The following is a 19,020-nucleotide window of genomic DNA, read 5'->3' as shown; positions in this document are numbered from 1 at the left end:
TCTGGGTGCTTTATATTTTTATAGATATTCATTCATTCCACTTAGATTGTAGATTTATTGGCATATAACTAGACAAAATAGCTCCTAATTGTTTAAATTTCATCTTCATTGGTGGCACATTCACTCTTCATTTTTGATACTGGTAATTTGGTTTTCTTCTTTCTTTTTTAAATCACATTTAGAAATGGTCTATCTATTTTGTTTTTTTTTTTTTCATAAAACCAGCTCCTAGTTTTATTAGTTCAATGTTTTTCTTACTTTCAATTTTATTAATCTCTCCTTTGATTTTCTGGATTCCTGGTATGATATTTGATTCAGTTGCCCCCAAGACCTGTTGCTAGTTTGCTGGGGCCTGTAATGTCACAGCCTACCCTGAACTACATACCACTCTCATCCCAGTGAGACAGACCTTTCTTACCAACCTTCTAAGTTGTCATGGGCTGGAAAACTGTTTCACCACATCCTTTTGTGTATTCTGCCACTCCAGAATTCATTTTGAGGTATTATTTTAATGCTGTTTGGAGGAAATTTGGAGAGCTCAGGCAAGTCCCTACCTTTACTTTGCCATCTTGGTTCCACCCCAAGAGTATCATTTTAATGTTATTTTGTAATGTGAAGCCTAAAGAGGCAAAAGGGGTGCAGGTATGCTTCCAAATATGAGATGTTGTTCTGGGAGCAGGAAGCAGGGAGAAATACATTAGGAACCTGGGCAATGTAAAATCAAAAGTTTTCAAAACAAGCCACTTAAAAACATCACCTACTCTTTGATTATGGCTATGCAACTTCTTCTGAATCAATCCCATCATATTATTATCTAGTCCATGTTTCTCCATCTTCTTCACAGGAATAAATATAAGACAGTTTAGTAAAACTCTGGCTAAAATCTAGGGAAGTAGAACCATAGCCTTCCCCTCATCAACTAGTTTAGTAATCCTTCAAAAGAAGAACTAAGGTTGGTCTAGCACGACCTGTTCTTGATGAAGGGTGGGGATGGGGAAAGGTAACAAGCATTTATTAAGCACTTACTATGTTCCAGAGACTATGCAAAATACTTTACAAATATTATCTCATTTGATCTTCACAACAACTCTGTAAGATAGTTTTTTTTTTTAATTATTATTCTCATTTTGCAGTTGAGGTAATAGAAGCAAATAGAAGCTAAATAATTTACTCAAAGTCACACAGTTAATAATTATCTACAATTGGATTTGAACTTGGATCTTTCTGATCATGTCGGCTCCTGTAGTCACTGCTCCCTTTTTAGATGTTCACTAACCATCTCTTTAATGATCTATTCTAGACTTTTCCCAAGAATTAAAGTCAAGATCACCGACCTCTTGTTTGAAAATCATTTTCTTTCCTTTTTTTGAGAATTAGAACATTTTCTCTTCTTATGACACATCTTGAATTTTCCATGAACTGTCAAATATCACCTACGTTGGATTAGCAATTAAATCTGCAAATTCTTTCAGTACTCTGACCTTAACCATCCTCTTAGTTACTAATGTACTCATTAGGATATCACTGTACCTTTATCTCTCCTAAGTATCTCTCTGTCTCTGTCTGTCTGTCTGTCTCTGTCTGTCTGTCTGTCTCTGTCTGTCTGTCTGTCTCTCTGTCTGTCTCTCTCTCTCTGTCTCTCTCTCTATCTCTCTCTGTATATATATATATATATATATATATATACACACACACACATATATATGTATGTATATGTATACATATACATATATATGTACATATGGTGTAAATGCCTAGTTATTACTGTCTCCTGCATTAGAATCCTCTTGAAAGTAAGAACTGCTTTTTGCCTTTCTTTGTATGCTCAGTGCTTAGTACAGTATGTGGCACATAGTAAACACCTAAAAAATGCTTGTTGACTGACTATGGTGTGTAGATTCCATTCTATTTTCCTTCACCCTACTTTTGTTTTTTCAAATGAGGACAACATTCACTCTTGTCCAGGCTTGCTCTATCTCTCCTGATCTCCATGGTCTTTCAAATGGCAATGCCAATGATTCATCAAGGGCAGCTAGTGGCTTATTATATCTTTACTTGTCTTGTGTATCAATACCCTGTTAGTCATTTTTGTTCATCTCCAGGGCAAAAGTAATTCTCCCAATTGAGGAAACAAAAGCTAAAAAAGAATTAAGCAATTCTGTTGTCTCTCTGTAGTTAATTATCAAAACTGCTATTATGTAGGTATATTAATAAATGTATGATTTATATTATATATAAAACATAATATATAATGTATTAATATGATATATATTTATATTTTTGTTGGCTTCATCTCCCCCCACTAATTAGCTTCAAATCATTGTAATTTTTAACACTCCTAACATTTTAATTTTATCCACTTCATTTTATTTTTCAATTGACAAACATTTGTTTTTCTCCCTCTTGCCCCCAATTTAATTTTTAAAAATTCCCATAGTATGCATGGTGAAGCAAAAGAAATGATCACATTGTCCATGTCTCAAATATGTACGTCTCATTCTGCATCTTGAATCTGCCATCTATTAGAAGGTAGGCAACACAGTTCATCATCAATCTGCTGGAATCATGTTTGATTCCACTATTATTTTTGTAGTAACATACCATACATACTCTTATATTCATATTTTGCTTTTATCTTTTTTATGTTTCTTTTTAAAAATACAAGTTAATTGGTGATTACCCCATGCATTCATATAGGTCTATTCTGATAAACTCCATTTCCCCCCTCATGACAATTGTTTCTTTTCATATCTTTAGAAATTTTTTCTTGAGTACCTTCCATAGTTTCTAAGCTAACTTCCCCCATATCATTTTAGTCCATGGAATCCTCTCTACCTTTCCTCTGAAATCTTTGAAATCTGTTTTGCCAAAATCCATTCTGCATTCCACCAAGGTGGAATCTACTCCAGTGGCATTAAACTCTAATAAAACCAGGTGCTACTTGGGCTTTGGGTACTTCTGGCTTCCAACTTTGACAGAGATAATGCCAACCCCATTTCAATTTGCTGAAGGAGAAGTCAATCAAAGAAGACTTAAAGAGACTGGGGGAGATTAGAACTCTTCTGCTTTGGACAATTTCACCCCTCCCACCTGCACTCCCACCTATCCCCTTGACTCCACCCCCATCTCCCAAACACACACAACATAAGTCAAGACACCTATCTTCTCCAGTGAACAGAGAATCCCATAGCAATGGGCTTCAGGACTAGAGTTACATTAGCATTCAAATATTCCCCATGAAGAAGTTTCTTTCCTCAGGAAGACAAGGCTTTGACAAGCACAAAAAGTCCTAGTTCTTTTTTCTCTTTGATAATGCTGCCCAGAATAATTTATTGGTACTTATTGAAGGAATAGACCCCAGAAATCACATGGAAGGACCTTGAAGCTGGACCAGCTCCAAATGGGAGACAAAGTCATCCCAAACTAAAAACTCAGAATTGTAGAATATCAGAGCTGGAGGGTACCTTGGAGATTATATAATCTAACCCTCTCATTTGACAAAGAAAGAAACTGAGACTAAGAGAATGGGAGTGGTTGTCAAAGAGGGATCTCTCACTTGAAAAACTGGAAGTGGTACTACAAACATAAATGAGAGTGTTGGAAAGAGCAGGATTACAACCAAAAATCACCTACTCAGCAAAACTGAGTATAATCCTTCAGAGGAAAAAATGAATATTCAATGAAATTGAGGACATTTCAAATATTGTTGCTGAAAAGACCAGACCTGAATAGACAATTTGACTTTCAAATATAAAACTAGAGAAGCATAAAAAAGTGAAAAGGAAAGAGAAACCATGAGGAAGTCAATAAAGTTTAAACTGTTTACATTCCTACATGGGAAAATGATATTTGTAATTGCTTAAAAGACTTTCTCATTATTAGGGCAGTTAGAAGGAGTATACATAGATAGAGGGCACAGCGGTGAGTTGAATATGATGGGATCATTATCTAAAAAAATTAAGAGGTAAGAAAGATGAATACATTGGGAGAAGGGGAAAGGGAGAGTAGGATGGGGTATATTATCTGGCATAAAAGAGGAGTGTAAGAGCTTTTATATTGGAGAAGATGAAGGGGGAAAGTGATGGAACCTTATTCTTATCAGAATTGACTCAAAGACAGAATAACATGCATGCTCAGTTGGGTGTAGAAAACTATCTTGCCATACAGGAAAGAAGGAGAGGAAAGGGATAAAAGAAGGGGTTGGGGTGGCACTGATAGAAAGGAGATCAAATTGAGAGACATAAAAGTCAGAAACAAAACACTTTTGAGAATGCAAAGGGTGAAAGGAGAAAGAAAGTAGGATAGACGAGTAAAATAGGATGAAGGGAAATGATTGGTTGGTTGTTGTCCTTTGTTCTCACAGAGGACCAAAATGACATCACCATGATAAACTCAAGTTTCAGTGTGTCCAACTGTGGCTGATCAGACCAATATGAGCTCAGAATGCTCTACCACAGATTGGGTACACAGAGTCCGCGTGAACATTTGGGGTGGATACTCAAAATCTGCACATCCTATGTTTACTTTGTACTGTTTCAATTCTACTTTGCTCAGTACCCTTTCTGATGTGGGCACACCATGCTGAGTGAGTGGTCCTGTACTAGTGTCTCCCATGTTGCACAGTCAAATCCAAAGTTCTTGAGAGAGACCATGAGAGTGTCCTTGTATTGCTTCTTCTGACTGCCATGTGATTGCCTGCCCCATGTGAGTTCTTCATTAAATAGTTTTTTCGGCAAATGTACATTTTGCATTCGAACAATGTGGCCAGCCCATCAGAGTTGTGCTCTCTGAAGCATAGTTTGAATGTTTGGCAGTTCAGCTCAAGCAAGGACTTCAGTGTCTGGTATCTTTTCCTGCCAGGTGATCTTCAGAATCTTCCTAAGACAGTTCAATGGAAGCGATTCAGTTTCCTGGCATGGAGCTGGTAGACTGTCCATGTTTCACAAGCATACAACAATGAGGTCAGCACAATGGCTCTGTAGACCTTCAGTTTGGTAGTCAGTCTAATACCTCTTCTCTCCCAGACTTTTCTTCAGAACTTCCCAAACACTGAGCTAGCTCTAGCAATGTGCGCATCAACCTCGTTGTCAACGTGTACATCCCTGGAAAGTACACTACCAAGGGAACTTATCCACAGCATTCAAAACTTCTCCATTTGTTGTAACTGATGGTTCCATGTATGGATGGTGTGGTAGTGGCTAATGGAGCACTTGTGGTTTTTTGGTGTTAATTATTAGGCCAAAATTAGCACAAGCAACAGAGAACTGATCCATACTTTGCTGCCTCTCAGCTTCAGAGGCTGCATTGAGTGCACAATCATCTGCAAACAGAAAATCATGCACCAACACTCCCTCCACTTTGGTGTTGGATTGCAGCCTTTTCAAATTGAAGAATTTACCATCAGTACGATAGTTGGCCTTGATGCCATGTTCATCCTCATTGAAAGCATTTGACAATATGGCTGAAAAGATCATGATAAAAAGCATGGGAGCAAGCACACAGCCCTGTTTCACTCCATTGTTGGCTGGGAAGGCACAAGAGCATTGTCCTAAATGCTCACTACCCAGAACTCAGGCAAACATGCTGTCATGAAATTGATGTACAATACTGATGAACTTCTCTGGGCAACCAAATTGTAACATAATTTTCCATAAGCCCTCACAACTAACAGTGTCAAAGACCTTGGTCAGATCTACAAACATTGTGTATAGACCTCTGTTCTGCTCCTGGCATTTCTCCTGGAATTGTCAGGCAGCAAACACCATACTGACTGTTCCTCAGCCCTTTCTGAAGCCACACTGACTCTCAGGTATATGACCATCTTCCAGGAGAAGGATCAGCCTATTAAGAAGGACTCTAGCAAGAACTTTGCCAGTAATGACTAAGAGAGAGATCCCCCTGTGATTGTCACAGGACAATCTATTTCCTTTACCTTTATAGAGATGGGCAATGGAGGCATCCTTGAACTCCTGGGGGATAACCTCCTCTTGCCATATAACCTGGAAAATTTCAGTCAGCTTTTGTATGAGCAATGGTCCCCCTACCTTGTAAATTTAAACTGCAATGAAATCAGCACCAGGTGCTTTGCCACGTGAAAGGAGCCTAATGGCCCTCAAAACCTCTTCTTCAGTTGGAAGCTCAGCTAAGGAGGAACTGACTTCAACTTGAGGTAAATGGTCAATGGTCTCAGCATTGATTGATGATGGTCTGTTGAGAATACTATGGAAATGTTCAGCCCATCTCTCTAGGATCATGTCCTTATCACTAATCAATGTGTCTCCATCAGCACTGAGTAGTTGTGATACACCATAGGTTTTTGGTTCATAAATAGCTTTCAGGGAATCATAAAAGTGCTTTGGATTGTTACTATCAGCATAAAACTGAAGGGAAATACACAGTTAGCAATCATAATTGTGAAAAAAATTTACATCAAGTTTCTCTGATAAAGACCTACCTCATTTCTCAAATATATAGAGAAGTGAGTCAAATTTATAGAAATAAGATTGATAAATGATCAAAGAATATGAACAGGCAATTTTCAGACAAAGTAATCAAAGCTATCAATATTTATGTGAACAATGCTCTAAATCATTATTAGAGAAATGAAGTTAATGCAAAATTAAATGAGTAGAACCAGAAGAACACTGTATGCAGTAACAACAATACTGTAAGATGATCAACTGTGAATGGCTTAGGTATTCTCAGTGATACAATGATTCAAGATAATTTTGAAGGACTTATGATGAAAAATGCTATCCATCATTAGAGAAAGACCTGCTGGAATCTAAAAGTGGGTCGAAGAATACTTTTTCTTTACTTTCTTTTTTTTTCTTTTTTGTCTGTTTTTTTTTTCACAACATGACGAATGTGGAAATATAAGTTTTGCATGAGTATATGTATAAAGTATATCAACTTGCTTACCCTCTCAGTGGAGGGGGGAGGAACAAGAGAAGGAGGAAGAGAATTTGGAACTCAAAAATTTTTCAAAATTAATGTTAAAAATTGTTTTTACATGTAATTGGGGGAGAGAGAAAATATTTACCCTGAGAGGAAACTTAGACAAATAGATGTTTAGTAAATTACTTCCCCAGGGTTACACAGCTAGTCTTTCTCTGGGGCTGGATTTGAACTCAGGTCTTCATGACTCCAGGCTCAGCACCCTATCCACTGGGCCACTTACCTGCCCCATACTTGACAAGTGGTCATAGAGTATTTCTTTTAAGACTTTGAATGAGTGGGAACTCACTATGGTCCACCTACAACAGAAGCCTTCAACATTGAGACCTCAGTTATGTTAGGAAGATTAAGAATATATTGTTACTATCCTAGTCCCAAGTCCTTGTCTCCCTTGAATAAGGACCAAATGAATATCCTTTAAATAAAATATTGCATTAAAGTAGGGTGCATATTTAACTCCCCAAAGAAGCCGGAACCCACAACTAGATCATAAGTAGTAGTTTAGGGTGGTCAAGCTGAAAGTGGGAATATCTTTTTTTTTTAACCAAAGGGAGAGATATTTAACCAAATATTTCTTTTATTTACCATGGATCATTAAAAAAGAATCATTAAGGTCATTAGTTTTGAGAAAACATCTTCTCCCAGAGTGCTTCCCTGAACATTGATCTCTTTGTTTAGTAATTCTAAAAAGTCCAGATTAATTGAGATCTTTGTTTTTATCATGGCTGTAGAATTTTTTCTCCCCTACCTCTAATTCCTGTGAAATGTGAGTTGGGGGAAGGAGTGTGGGAGTCTTTTCTGTTTTAGCAGAAGGAATTTTGCTGGTCAGAACTTCTCCCCAAGAAGATGCTTACACATTTATCAAATTATATGTCTCTGACAGATTTGGCTAAAATGCAAAAAGCAGTTTTTTCTTTTTTCTTCTATACTTCTGTGGCAACCCATTTCACATCTGGACTGCTCTGTTAGGAAGTTTTTCCTGATGTTGCTTACATAAAGTAGTTTGCATGTTGTCTTCTTTATTAGAATGTGAGCATCCTGAGGTCAGGGACTATGTTTTTGTCTTTCTTTGTATCCCCAGCCCTTAGCACAATGTCTAGTACATAATAAGCACATAATAAATGTTTGTTAACTGGCTAGCTGACCGTAAGTCTAAAATTTCCTCTTTGCAATTTTCAACTATTGTTCCTGATGGGAGTCATCTGGAGCTAATCCTCTTCTACATGACAGCCTCATAGACACTTGAAGATAGCTATTGGTCAGTCAATCAGCACACATTCGCTAAGCACTCTCATCTCACAGTTTGTGAGGTTTAGTTTTTTAACCCAAGTATAAGACATGATATTAATCCCTATCAAATTCTGTTTTATTAATTTCTTCCCAGTGTTCCATTCTATCAAATTCTTTTTTTCCTTTGTTCTTGACTCTGTCATACATGTTAGCTATTTCTCCTAGCTTTTGAGTCATTTGTGAATTTGATCAGTCAATCATCTATACCTTTACTCAAGTCATTTATTGATAAAAATGTTAAATAGTGCAGGGACACAAACAGAATCTTATGACCTCGTTTGGAGGTCTCCTTCCAAATTGACATCAAATTATTATTGTCTACTTTTTTGAGAACTACCAAATAACCAGTCCGAAATCCATCTAATTGTATCCATGTCTAGGCCACATGAGATGATTTATCAAACACTGTGTAAAAAATTCTAGTTAAACTATGTCTATAACATTCTCCCAGCCTACTAGGTCAGAAACCCTATCAAAAAGGAAGCAAGATTAGTCTAACATGATTTTTTAAAAAGTCAACTGTGTCTTTATTGTGTACATCATAAAGAGATTTCTCAATTTCCTGTTTCACAGAAAACAGTTAAGTACACTGAATTTAGTATGTTGTAGGTTGTGAACCTGTTTACTGCCTAGATAGAGGAAATTCTTCCTTATATCACCAATTTATCCAGGAGGCCATTTCATCTGACGGCCTCCAAGTACATGGAGATGGATATGAAAAACCGTTTGTCCCCCATCTTCACCTTCATTGATCACCATCCGATATCCCTTCTCCAGGTGCAGAGAATTGGCACATTTCTTGCCAACAATTATCAAGTGTCCAAGAAGACTTTCATCATCATCCTCTGTTACAGATATCTGGGTAATGGGTTTCTTCGGTATCACTAGGAAATGAATTGGGGCTTGGGGGCAAATGTCATGGAAAGCAAGACATTGGTCATCCTCAAAAATTATGTTGGCTGGGATTTCCTTGCGAATTATTTTCCCAAATATTGAGTCTCCACTCCGGTGGCTGGTGCAAGGTTTGCTGATCTCATCTGACATTGTAGAAAGAGTCTCTGTCGTCCAGCTCTAGAAAGCAGAGAACTGAGAAGAGAGAGAGGGAAGAACGGAAGAAACAAGAAACAAGCAGCAGCTACAGGGGTGACAGAGAACGTATGCATTCTTGATGATGCCATAATGGTTCTTTGTGATGACTGATTGCTTATCTAGATATACTACAATGACCTCGACATTAAGATGTCCTAGAATTTTGTCCCAAATCAAAATCAATCTGATTGACCTAGAATTTTCAAGATCTGCTTTCCTTCTCTGTTTTAAAGACCTGGACAACATTGATTCTCCAATTATGTAGTTCCTTTCCTTAAGATCTTTCAAATATTATTCCTTGTGGTATCCATAATCTTTTCAGGCCCTTTTTGGAAATACCAGACTCCAAATCAAATATATCCAGGTATAAATATGCTCCCAAATCCCCTTTCTTCCTCTTGTCCCCCCCACCCCATGCTCTCACTAAGGGATAAGCTAAAGGAGCAAAACACCAACACTATGGGCCTGGAGTCTAACCAAGCAGCCCCTTCATGAGACAAGCTCCAACCTCAACGAGTGCCCCATTTCTCATCCCTGAAGTCTTACCCTTCTTCCATATGATCTGGCAGCACAGGATGTAGAGCTGACCCACCAGGCTAAGTTAGGATGTAGTTAATTTCTTCCCTGACTCTTTTGTCAGGTTCCTGTCTCAGGTCAGTTGGGGCACTAAATCTCCCACCACATACTGAGGTGCCCTAGAACTTCTTACCTGGGAGCAGCATTATCCTCTGGGAAATACAGTCCATTCCTTGAGAAGCCCCTTGGAACAAAGTAGAACTACTACATACAAATCCTCTGCTAAGTTTCAAGTCCTGCCTTCCCAAGGTATGCACACACACACACAGACACACACACACACAGACACACAAACGCACACACAACCTCCACTCTTCCAAGGTAATCAATCAGGGGCATGACACAAGCAGCCCTGCCCCCTTCCCACAGCAATCCTTCTAAGAATGGCCAAGGTTTGTTCTCAAAGAATCAGGGTACATATATCAAGACTTGCCCAGAGCAGGGAGTAGCATGCTCCTTGGTTATGAACAATATTGCACTGGACTTCAAACATGTCCGAGGGACCACTAGTGTCCACTAGACAAGCTGCAAATGGTTGTGAGATCCACAGGTGCCTATTACACTGAAGAATTCTTGCCTCAGGCCAGGTGTTAGTGACCCACCTAATTCCTTCCCCTCCTCCAGAAATCTTGAGAAACCAGAGGGATCAGTCCAACCATCATCCTTCCCTTTGTCCCCTTATGACATCACAGGGCCTTTGCTTCTCTCTCACCAGGCTCATTCATGCCCATGGCATTGCTCCCCTCACTCCTCCCTTTCTCAGATGCACAGCCCTTTTCAAAGATTTCAAGGATCACGTTTTCTGAGCAGCAAGGGAACTGAAAGGTTATTTAATCCAGATGTGGTATGAAGCAGGAACCCCCTCTACAACTTCTGTGACATGTGGTCATCCAGTCTGTGCTTGAACACTTCGAGTGATGGCAAGCCCACTGTCTCCTGAGCAGCTCATTCTACTTCTCAGAGGTCTTAATTGTTAGATGTGTAATGGTTTAGGGGTTGGCCTCTGCTACCACTGATGCATCCTGGCTGTGGGACCCTGGGTGGGCGATTTAATGCTTCAGTTGTCCTTAAAATTCCCCAGACCAGTAAAGGAAGCTTAATGAGAGTTCGTTCTACTAAGGAAATCATATTTCCCACACAAAAAATTTAAAAAGTGTTACGAAGCTCATTGTCATAGTGAGCCTCTGTAACTTTCACCAAGTGCTTTTAGTTTTGGCTTCTGGCAACCAACAAAACAAATTTGACACCTTTTTTGACCTTGAGAGCCCTTTCAAAATGTTCATAAAAGTCATACAATCCCACAGTTGTAAGAGACCCACCTCACAGAACATCTAGTCTAGCTTTTTAAAACCACAATGTTGATGATACAAAGCTGAAAGGGGCCTTTGAGTCCAACCACCACCTCCAACAGTCTAAAGCTCAGGAAACTGAGGACCAGAGAAGCTGTGACTTCTTCAGGATTACACATTTTGTAAGGGTCTGAGGCAGGATTCAAACTCAAGTCTCCTGACTCCAAGTCCAGCACTCTGTCCACTGCATGATATTGCTTCTACAAATCTCTCTAATATTCTCAACAAATAATTCTCCAGTCTTCCTGTAAATAAACCTCCAGTGAAAATCAGAGGGTCCATCTCTCTCCTATTAGATAAATTCACCTCCTTCTCCATTCCTCACATTCATCCACATACAAAGCCATCCACATATATCTCCTTTGTCCATTTCTGACCCCTTCTCCCCCTTGATTAGACATAGCCAGTCCCATCCATACTGATAATAATAATGACATTTATAGTGCTTTAGGGTTTATAACATCCTATACAAATATCTAATTTTTATTCTAATGACAATCCTGGGCAATAGGTGCTATTATTACCTCCATTTTACATGTAAGGAAATGAGGTAGATAAAGATTAAATATCTTGCTCAAGGTCATATAGCTACTTAGAGTCTAAGCCTGGATTTGAACTCAAATCCTCCTGACTCTAGGCTCAGTGCTCTATCCATTAGGCAACTTTGCTCCCCAAGACTCGCTTAATATTAAAAAAAAGGATTCTCTGCCCCTTTACCACCCCATACCCCCAAGGCCCTGAGGGTAGTTCAAATTACACAAAACTCCTCCTCCAAAGTAGTTTGAGGTCAGGAAAGAGTCCCTTAAATTTTTTCAGAGCACCTTGCTCTCTCCTTTCCCTTTACCCCCACTCCCTACACTGAATCCCAGAATTTCAAGGAGTTCAACAGCTCCAGCTCTGAGATCCCAACCATATCTGAAAAAGGATCCCTCTTGCTACATTCTTGACAAGTGGTCAGCACGCTTTGGCTTGAAGACCTCCTGTGAGGGATACATCCAGGGGATCACAGGATCTCAGAGTTAGAGCTGAAAGGGACCTGAGAGGCTGCCCCCTGATTTTACAGATGAAGACACCGAAACAAGAGAGGCTGATTCACTTCCCTAAGATCCCACAGCTACTAAGAACCTGAGGAGCCATTTGAAACCAGGTCTTCCTGATCCCAAGTCCAGTCCCCTATTTACTACACTGGTGGTATCAGACTCAAATGGAAACAGGGTCACGAACTCAAACCTAAGGACAAGGACTTAGAAAACTACATACTAACATTATGTTTTATTGTATTTTTTCCTTATTTGGTTAAATATTACCCAATTACATTTTAATCTAGTTCAGGCAACTCTGGTGATGTTGTGGGTCTCATGGACCACACTTTGATACCTACCTCTGCTCCAGATCATGCTTCCTCCCCAACAGCCATTCATCCACTTTGGAAAAATGATTTGAAAATCATTAGGAAAGTTGTTTTTTTCTTACTGTAAATTATGTCTAAATTTGCCTCTCTTCTGCTGTAGAGAACTAAACAGAACATATCTAATCCCTCTCCTATGTGATCTCATCGAAGATCACTATCCCATCCTCCCTGAGATTTCCCCTCTTTCTATGAAGCATCCCCACATCTTTCTCATGTGACTTGGACCCAAAGTGGTGACCAGTCCTTAGATCAGGGGTGGGTGAGGCCACCTCAAGGCCACAGGTTCCCCACCCCTGCTTCAGATCATGGAACATTGACCATGAGTGGTAGAAGAGATATTGGAGATCATTTATTTAAAAAGAAAAATGAGTTTTGTGGATAAAGACAACTAAGGGGTACAATAGATAAAATACCTGGCCTGGAGTCAGGAAGATTCATTTTCCTGAGTTCAAATGTGGCCTCAGACACTTACTAGCTGTGTAAACCTGGGCAAGTCACTTATCCCTGTTTGTCTCAGTTTCCTCATCTGTAAAATGAGCTGGAAAAGGAAATGGCAAACTGCTCCAGTATCTCTGCCTAGAAGACCCCAAAAGGGGTCACAAAGAATCAGAAATGCCTGAAAATAATTGAACAGAAGGAGATAAGGACACTGTGGTCCAGAGGGATAAACTGTGCATTAACGTGCCAGGAGTCACACAGCAAGTTAGTTGCAGAGTCAAGACTAAGAAGAACCTAATTTTGTAAAATCTCTGTCACAGACCCTCAAAAGCCAGCAAGTTCAACCAAACACCTGACCAAGACCCTTCTTTACAACATCCACAGCTTCTACTCGGAGACTTCTAGAATCTCTTAGGCTTTTGTCTTGTTTGAATAGCTAATCTGCTTCTCTGCAACTTTCAAACATTGCTGGTTTGCTCTCAGTCAGTGGGAGCCATAGAGAAGAGGCCTGGGGTCTGAGGTAGAGTGAGCACCCCACACCGAGGAGGTGAGAGTTAGTCTACTGTGGGGAGAATGACTGAGGGCACCAATAAAATATGGAAGTATTTTTAGATACATGGTGTGGGTGTACCTATGCTATGTCCTGGTATGGTGTGAAGAGTCCTGGAGAGGCCCCTTAGCCAGGGTTGGGGAACCTGCAGCCTCAAAGTCACATGTGACCCTCTAGGTCCTCAAGTGCAGCCCTTGGACTGAATCTCAACTTCACAGAACATACTGGGGAATCTCTGGCCTTGAGGGTGCAGGTTCCCCACCCCTGCCCTAAGCACTTTCCCTGCCCAAAGCCATAGTGCCTAAAATTCAACTCCTTCCATCTGGAGCTTCAGAATCACACCATCTCAAAATTGGATTTCCTCTCTGTCAGGACTACCACTTAGGAGAAATGAAAAGATATCAAAGTATTGAAAAAGGTGTAGAAAGGATATGCAAAAAATATGTTAAAATATCTATTCTAGACTATTCCTAGTTTTGCCTAGAGATGGCCACTGCTCTGGAATTGGAAAGGATCAGGATGCCACTGACTAGTAAGGAAGAGGATTCTCCCCTCTTCTCAAAACCTACTGAGGAGATGGAATGACTTTAAAAACAAACAACAGATGTGGAACATGGAGTGCTTCATAACCACATTGATCTGTGCAAATAAATAAAAGGCAATGAAGAGTAGCCCTGGATGGAAGATAGGAATCCAATAGACTAGTGCTCCTCACAGTGTTCAACCACTCATTTGGCTCCTTGGGACCACCCCTACCCCCATCCACTTCCTTAATAATGTGCTGTTTGATACTAAAATGGATTTGCTACAATCCAAGCTGGCAGAACTTGGTTCTGTCTTGTTAAAGTCTAATGATCTGGCATAATATTTTGTCTTTTGTTTTGTATATTTATTTGCTTCTGCTAATGGTTATTAAATTTATACTTACACACACACACATACACACACACACACATATATAATGAAGGGACTGGTCAATGAGAGTACAATCTTTATAGCATGTATAGTATATTCAGTGTAGTATCAATCCATGGCTCAAAGAATTGATAGCATTAGAAGAACCTTATAGTCCCTCAGAGTCTCCCTGACACCCCAAACCCTCCTTCCTCTGGGGACCCAACCTGCCAGTGGAGTCTGGTTTGGGAGAGGAGGCCCAGCACCAAAATTTGCTACATAGATTTAAATACAAATTTGCTTCTTGAATTCACAGAGAAAGAAGAGTGGTTCAAGCAAAGACAACTCTAGATCAGAATGTGCTACAAATAATCTATTAAATAGAAGATTGAGAGCAGCAATATTTGTAAAGTTGCGTTATGGTGCAGAGCCCAGAAATTTCACAACAGGATAGGGAATGGCAAAGAAGTAGGCAGTGAAGACAAAGACAGTGACCATGAAGGGTGATGAGGGTAGGGGTGGGGACAGGGAAAGGGGCAAGTACAAGTAGGTATGTTGTAAGGATAGGAAGGAAGTGGTGTAAAACCAGCAAACCCACTCAAGCCTCTCCCTCTGCCAGAGTGACAGTTCAGGCAGGCAGGAGCCCCTCTAGGATTAAAGTAATTAATGGACTATGCCCTCTCAGTGAGAGCAGTAGCTCCCAATAGGATAGATGGATGAAAGAGAAGAGCCTGTGAAGGTGCATGAAGGCAGGATCTATAAGGAGATGTGAATGTTAATAGCACAAAGGTGTGAAAGTTAATAGCAGCAAAAGAGAATGAGTCCTTCCTCCCAACCTCCATAATCGTACAAAAGGGGTAAATGTAGCTCCTAAGTCAGCACTAAACTTTTGGTACAATTCAATAAATATGCAACAAAGGGCTACTCTGTGGTAACCCAGAGCTCAAGATCTGGGAGAGGGTCATAGTTTAGATAAAAAAAACTATTCTGACTCCCCCCACCCCAAGGCTAGTAGTTCAGTCTAGCAGTCACAGTCTAGTAGGAGGATGTGACAAATGCATAACTAATTTCAATACATAAGTTTATAAAAGAGATCCAAGCAAAGTGCTGCCATTCTAAGTAGGGAAACTTATTATTGGCCAGGAGGAGGGGGGAGGAAGAAGAGGGGAGGGAAGGGGAAGACTTTTGAGTTGAGCTTTAAAGAATGAGTAGAAATTCAACAGGTGAAGAGGACAAATTCTAGATAAAGGGTAAAGACTTAAGTATTTGATTTGGACTAGATTACAGGAGAAGGGAACCTTCAGTCTCGAGGCCACATGTGGCCTTCTAGGTCTTCGGGTATGGCCTTTTGATTGACTCCAAATTTTCCAAAATAAATCCTTTTATTAAGGAGATTTGTTCTGTGAGGTTTGAATTCTGTCAAAGGGCTGCACTTGAGGACCTAGAGGGCCACATGTGGCCTCAAGACCACAGGTTCCCCTGGACTAGAGCATAGGATGCATGCAGGGGAGTAGCAAAGTAAAGAGCAGTCCGTGCCAGACTGTGGAAGGTCTTAAATACCTGGCAAAAGGGTCTGACCTTTATCGTTAGATTAGGAAGTCTTCATAGGGTCAACTTCAAAGGGGCAGCTAGGTGGTGCAATGGATAGAGCACCAGTGCAGGAGTCAGGAGGACTTGAGTTCAAATCTCACCTCAGACACTTGACTCTCACTAGCTGTGTGACCTTGGGAAGTCACTAAACCCCAGTTGCCTCATCCTGGGTCATCTCCAGTCATCCTGATGAGTATCAGGTCACTGGATTCAGATGGCTCTGGAGGAGAAGTGAGGCTGGTGATCTGAACAGCCTTCCCTCACTCAAAACAAAGTCAAGTGCAAGTCATGTCACTACTTCTCTGATGGCATGGTCTTCTTCAGCAATGGACAAACACACACATGAAATCTTTAAGAGCAGGGAACTGTCTTGTGCCTTTCTTTGTATACCCAGCACTTAGCACAGTGCCTGGAAATTAGTGGATGCTTAATCACTGAGCATTTTTAAGCAGGTCTGGGAAAGGACCAGATCTAGGCTTAAGAAAGATGATTCTGGAAGCATGAGAAATATGAATTGGAAGGGGGCATATGCATGTCTGAGAGAAAAGGAAGATTTTTCTGGAAACTATTACAATAATCTGAAGGAGGTGGGTGGTGGTTGTGAGGGATTGTGCAGAATGTTGGCAATAGAAAGGTACAGATGTGAGACATATTTAGAGGGAGTGCTGATCCTTTAATCCTCTCTCCCTGAAAAAAAAAATATTTTAACAATGGAGAAGAAAAGGGAAAGGAGTAAGGGGGCAGTGGTAGGCAGAGGAAAACACACCTCAGAACTGTCCCAGGAATCTGGGGCTGGAAGCAAGCAACTTGAGAAAGGAAGGAAGCACTAAAAAGATGAATCATGATCAGTTTCCCAAAGAGATCAATGGGTAGTGTCTTTATCTTGCCCTTATTTCTGGGCTTGCCTCACCTGGCACTCCCAGAAAACAAAATTTTCAGGACCTAACTTTACGAAGGTAATTTTATTCAAGGTCCACCGAATATCACCACAACACAAGGCATAAAATAAAACACAGATACTGGCCCAAAGTGTTTGCCTTACACCATGGAAGGTGTCCCGCAAGAAAGCTCCCAAAGAAGAGGGGTTCCCTACTGACAGCAGGGTTCTTCAGATACTGCTATCCCATGGATGAAACTGGGCTGATTACATCCATCCATGGAATACCCATTCAGTCTTCTCTATGAAATTAGCACTCTGTTGATTATCCTATAAGGAGCTTGTTTGTACATAGCTGTTGGCTTGTCTCCCCCATTAAACAGTAAGCTCCTTGAGGGCAGGGACTGTCTTTTGTTCTTCGTTCCCCCCCCCTCCCCCCCCCGGTGCTTAGAACAGTGCCCAGCACACAGTAGGTGCTTAACAAATGTTTATTGACTGATTGAAGAGATCTACCTACCAAACCACAGAGGGGAGAAAAAGTGCAATATTTGTGGCAAGTGAAATTCCAGATGATAGGATTTAGAATAGGAAATGACTATAGGGACCATCCAGGCTGGGGTTCCTTCATCATTTGGGCTCCTGGATCCGTCCGGCAGTCTAGTGAAGCCTTCATAGGTTGATGCTTGTTTCCTGCATTCACAATTGAAAGGAAGCCTAAACTTCAGTTAGGGGTGTGTGAAAATAAAAATGTAATTTTTTTTCTTGTCCAATTTCATGGATCCCCCTGAAATCTATGGTCTGTAGATCCCATGTAAAGAATCCCTAATCTAGTCCACCCCTCTCACTTTGCAGATTAGGGAAGAAGTTAAGAAACTTGCTTGAGTCAGCTAAGTGGCTCAGTGGATAATGTTGGACTTGGAGTCAAGAACCTCCGAGCTCAAATCCAGTATTTCTGAGTTAGTTGTGACTCTGGGCAAGTCACTTAACCTCCCTCAGTCTCACTTTCAACATCTGTAAAATGGGGATAACAACAGCTCCTCACAAAGTTATTGTGAAGATCAAATGAGATATTTGTAAAGTGCTTAGCAGATCTTGAAGCAATGTAAAGATACTAGCTATTTTTGTTCATGGTTATGTAAGCAGTGAAGCCAAAATCTGAACTTATGTCAGGTGACTCTGAATTAATGTTCTTTCCATTATACTACATAAGATGTCAAATCAGTTTATTAGTGCATGTCTCAGATAAATGCTACCAATGATTAATGAGCTGGGTCCAGAACTGAGTAGGAAGACACTTGAACTCTGCCACTGAGTAGGTAGACATTGAACCAGAGAAGAGTTCTCAAAGCTTGGTGTGCTAAATGCCCACTCAACTCCCTTAAAACATTTGATAGTTAACAGTCAATCATAAAGCTATATTCACTTATAGACTGCACTCAACGCATCCATGTGTGGCTTTTATGAACCATTTAACCTAGCTTAGTTTCCACTCAATCAAGTTTCAAAGAATATAAACTAATTTCAATATTTAGCCTAGGAGTTAATTATGATGTCTGACCTGCAGAAAAATTCCATGATACATTCTAAACCTCCACACAAACTATTAATCTGCAGCTTGGATCCCATTTACTCTCCTAAAGACCTCTACAAATATCTTCCAGTGGTATGGAAGTGATGGAGGATTTTTTGAGTGTTCCACCAGAATACACTGGACTGTGCTTCTTTGGAGCTGCCATGTTCTCTTCTATGTGAAATCTTATCCTTGGCCCCCAGCCAGGTACTGGCTGGCTGTCCAACCAAGCTAGTATTTGGGTACAGATCTAGCAAATAGATTGTCCTCTGAGGACTAGCTGAGCTGCTGGGAGAAGCTTTTCACTAAGTTGGCCATCTATTATTAGGGCCACACCAACTCACAAACACTCAGGTGTAACAGGGCTTCTAGTTTTGTTAGTAGTAACTAGCCTAAGAAATGCTGGATCCTTAAAAGTATTCATTCACA

At 40.3% G+C, this 19,020-nt stretch overlaps 1 pseudogene; it reads right to left on the bottom strand.

Moving 5' to 3' along the window:
• Positions 1-8,747: 8,747 nt before the first annotated feature.
• Positions 8,748-10,587, bottom strand: LOC140526660 (adenosine 5'-monophosphoramidase HINT1 pseudogene; annotated as a pseudogene).
• Positions 10,588-19,020: the final 8,433 nt, after the last annotated feature.

The sequence above is a fragment of the Notamacropus eugenii genome, chromosome 1 (assembly GCF_028372415.1).
Source record: "Notamacropus eugenii isolate mMacEug1 chromosome 1, mMacEug1.pri_v2, whole genome shotgun sequence".
In the NCBI taxonomy this organism is placed as follows: domain Eukaryota; kingdom Metazoa; phylum Chordata; class Mammalia; order Diprotodontia; family Macropodidae; genus Notamacropus; species Notamacropus eugenii.
The sequence above is the reverse complement of the archived record's forward strand: the minus strand, read 5'-3'. Positions and strand labels throughout refer to the sequence as shown.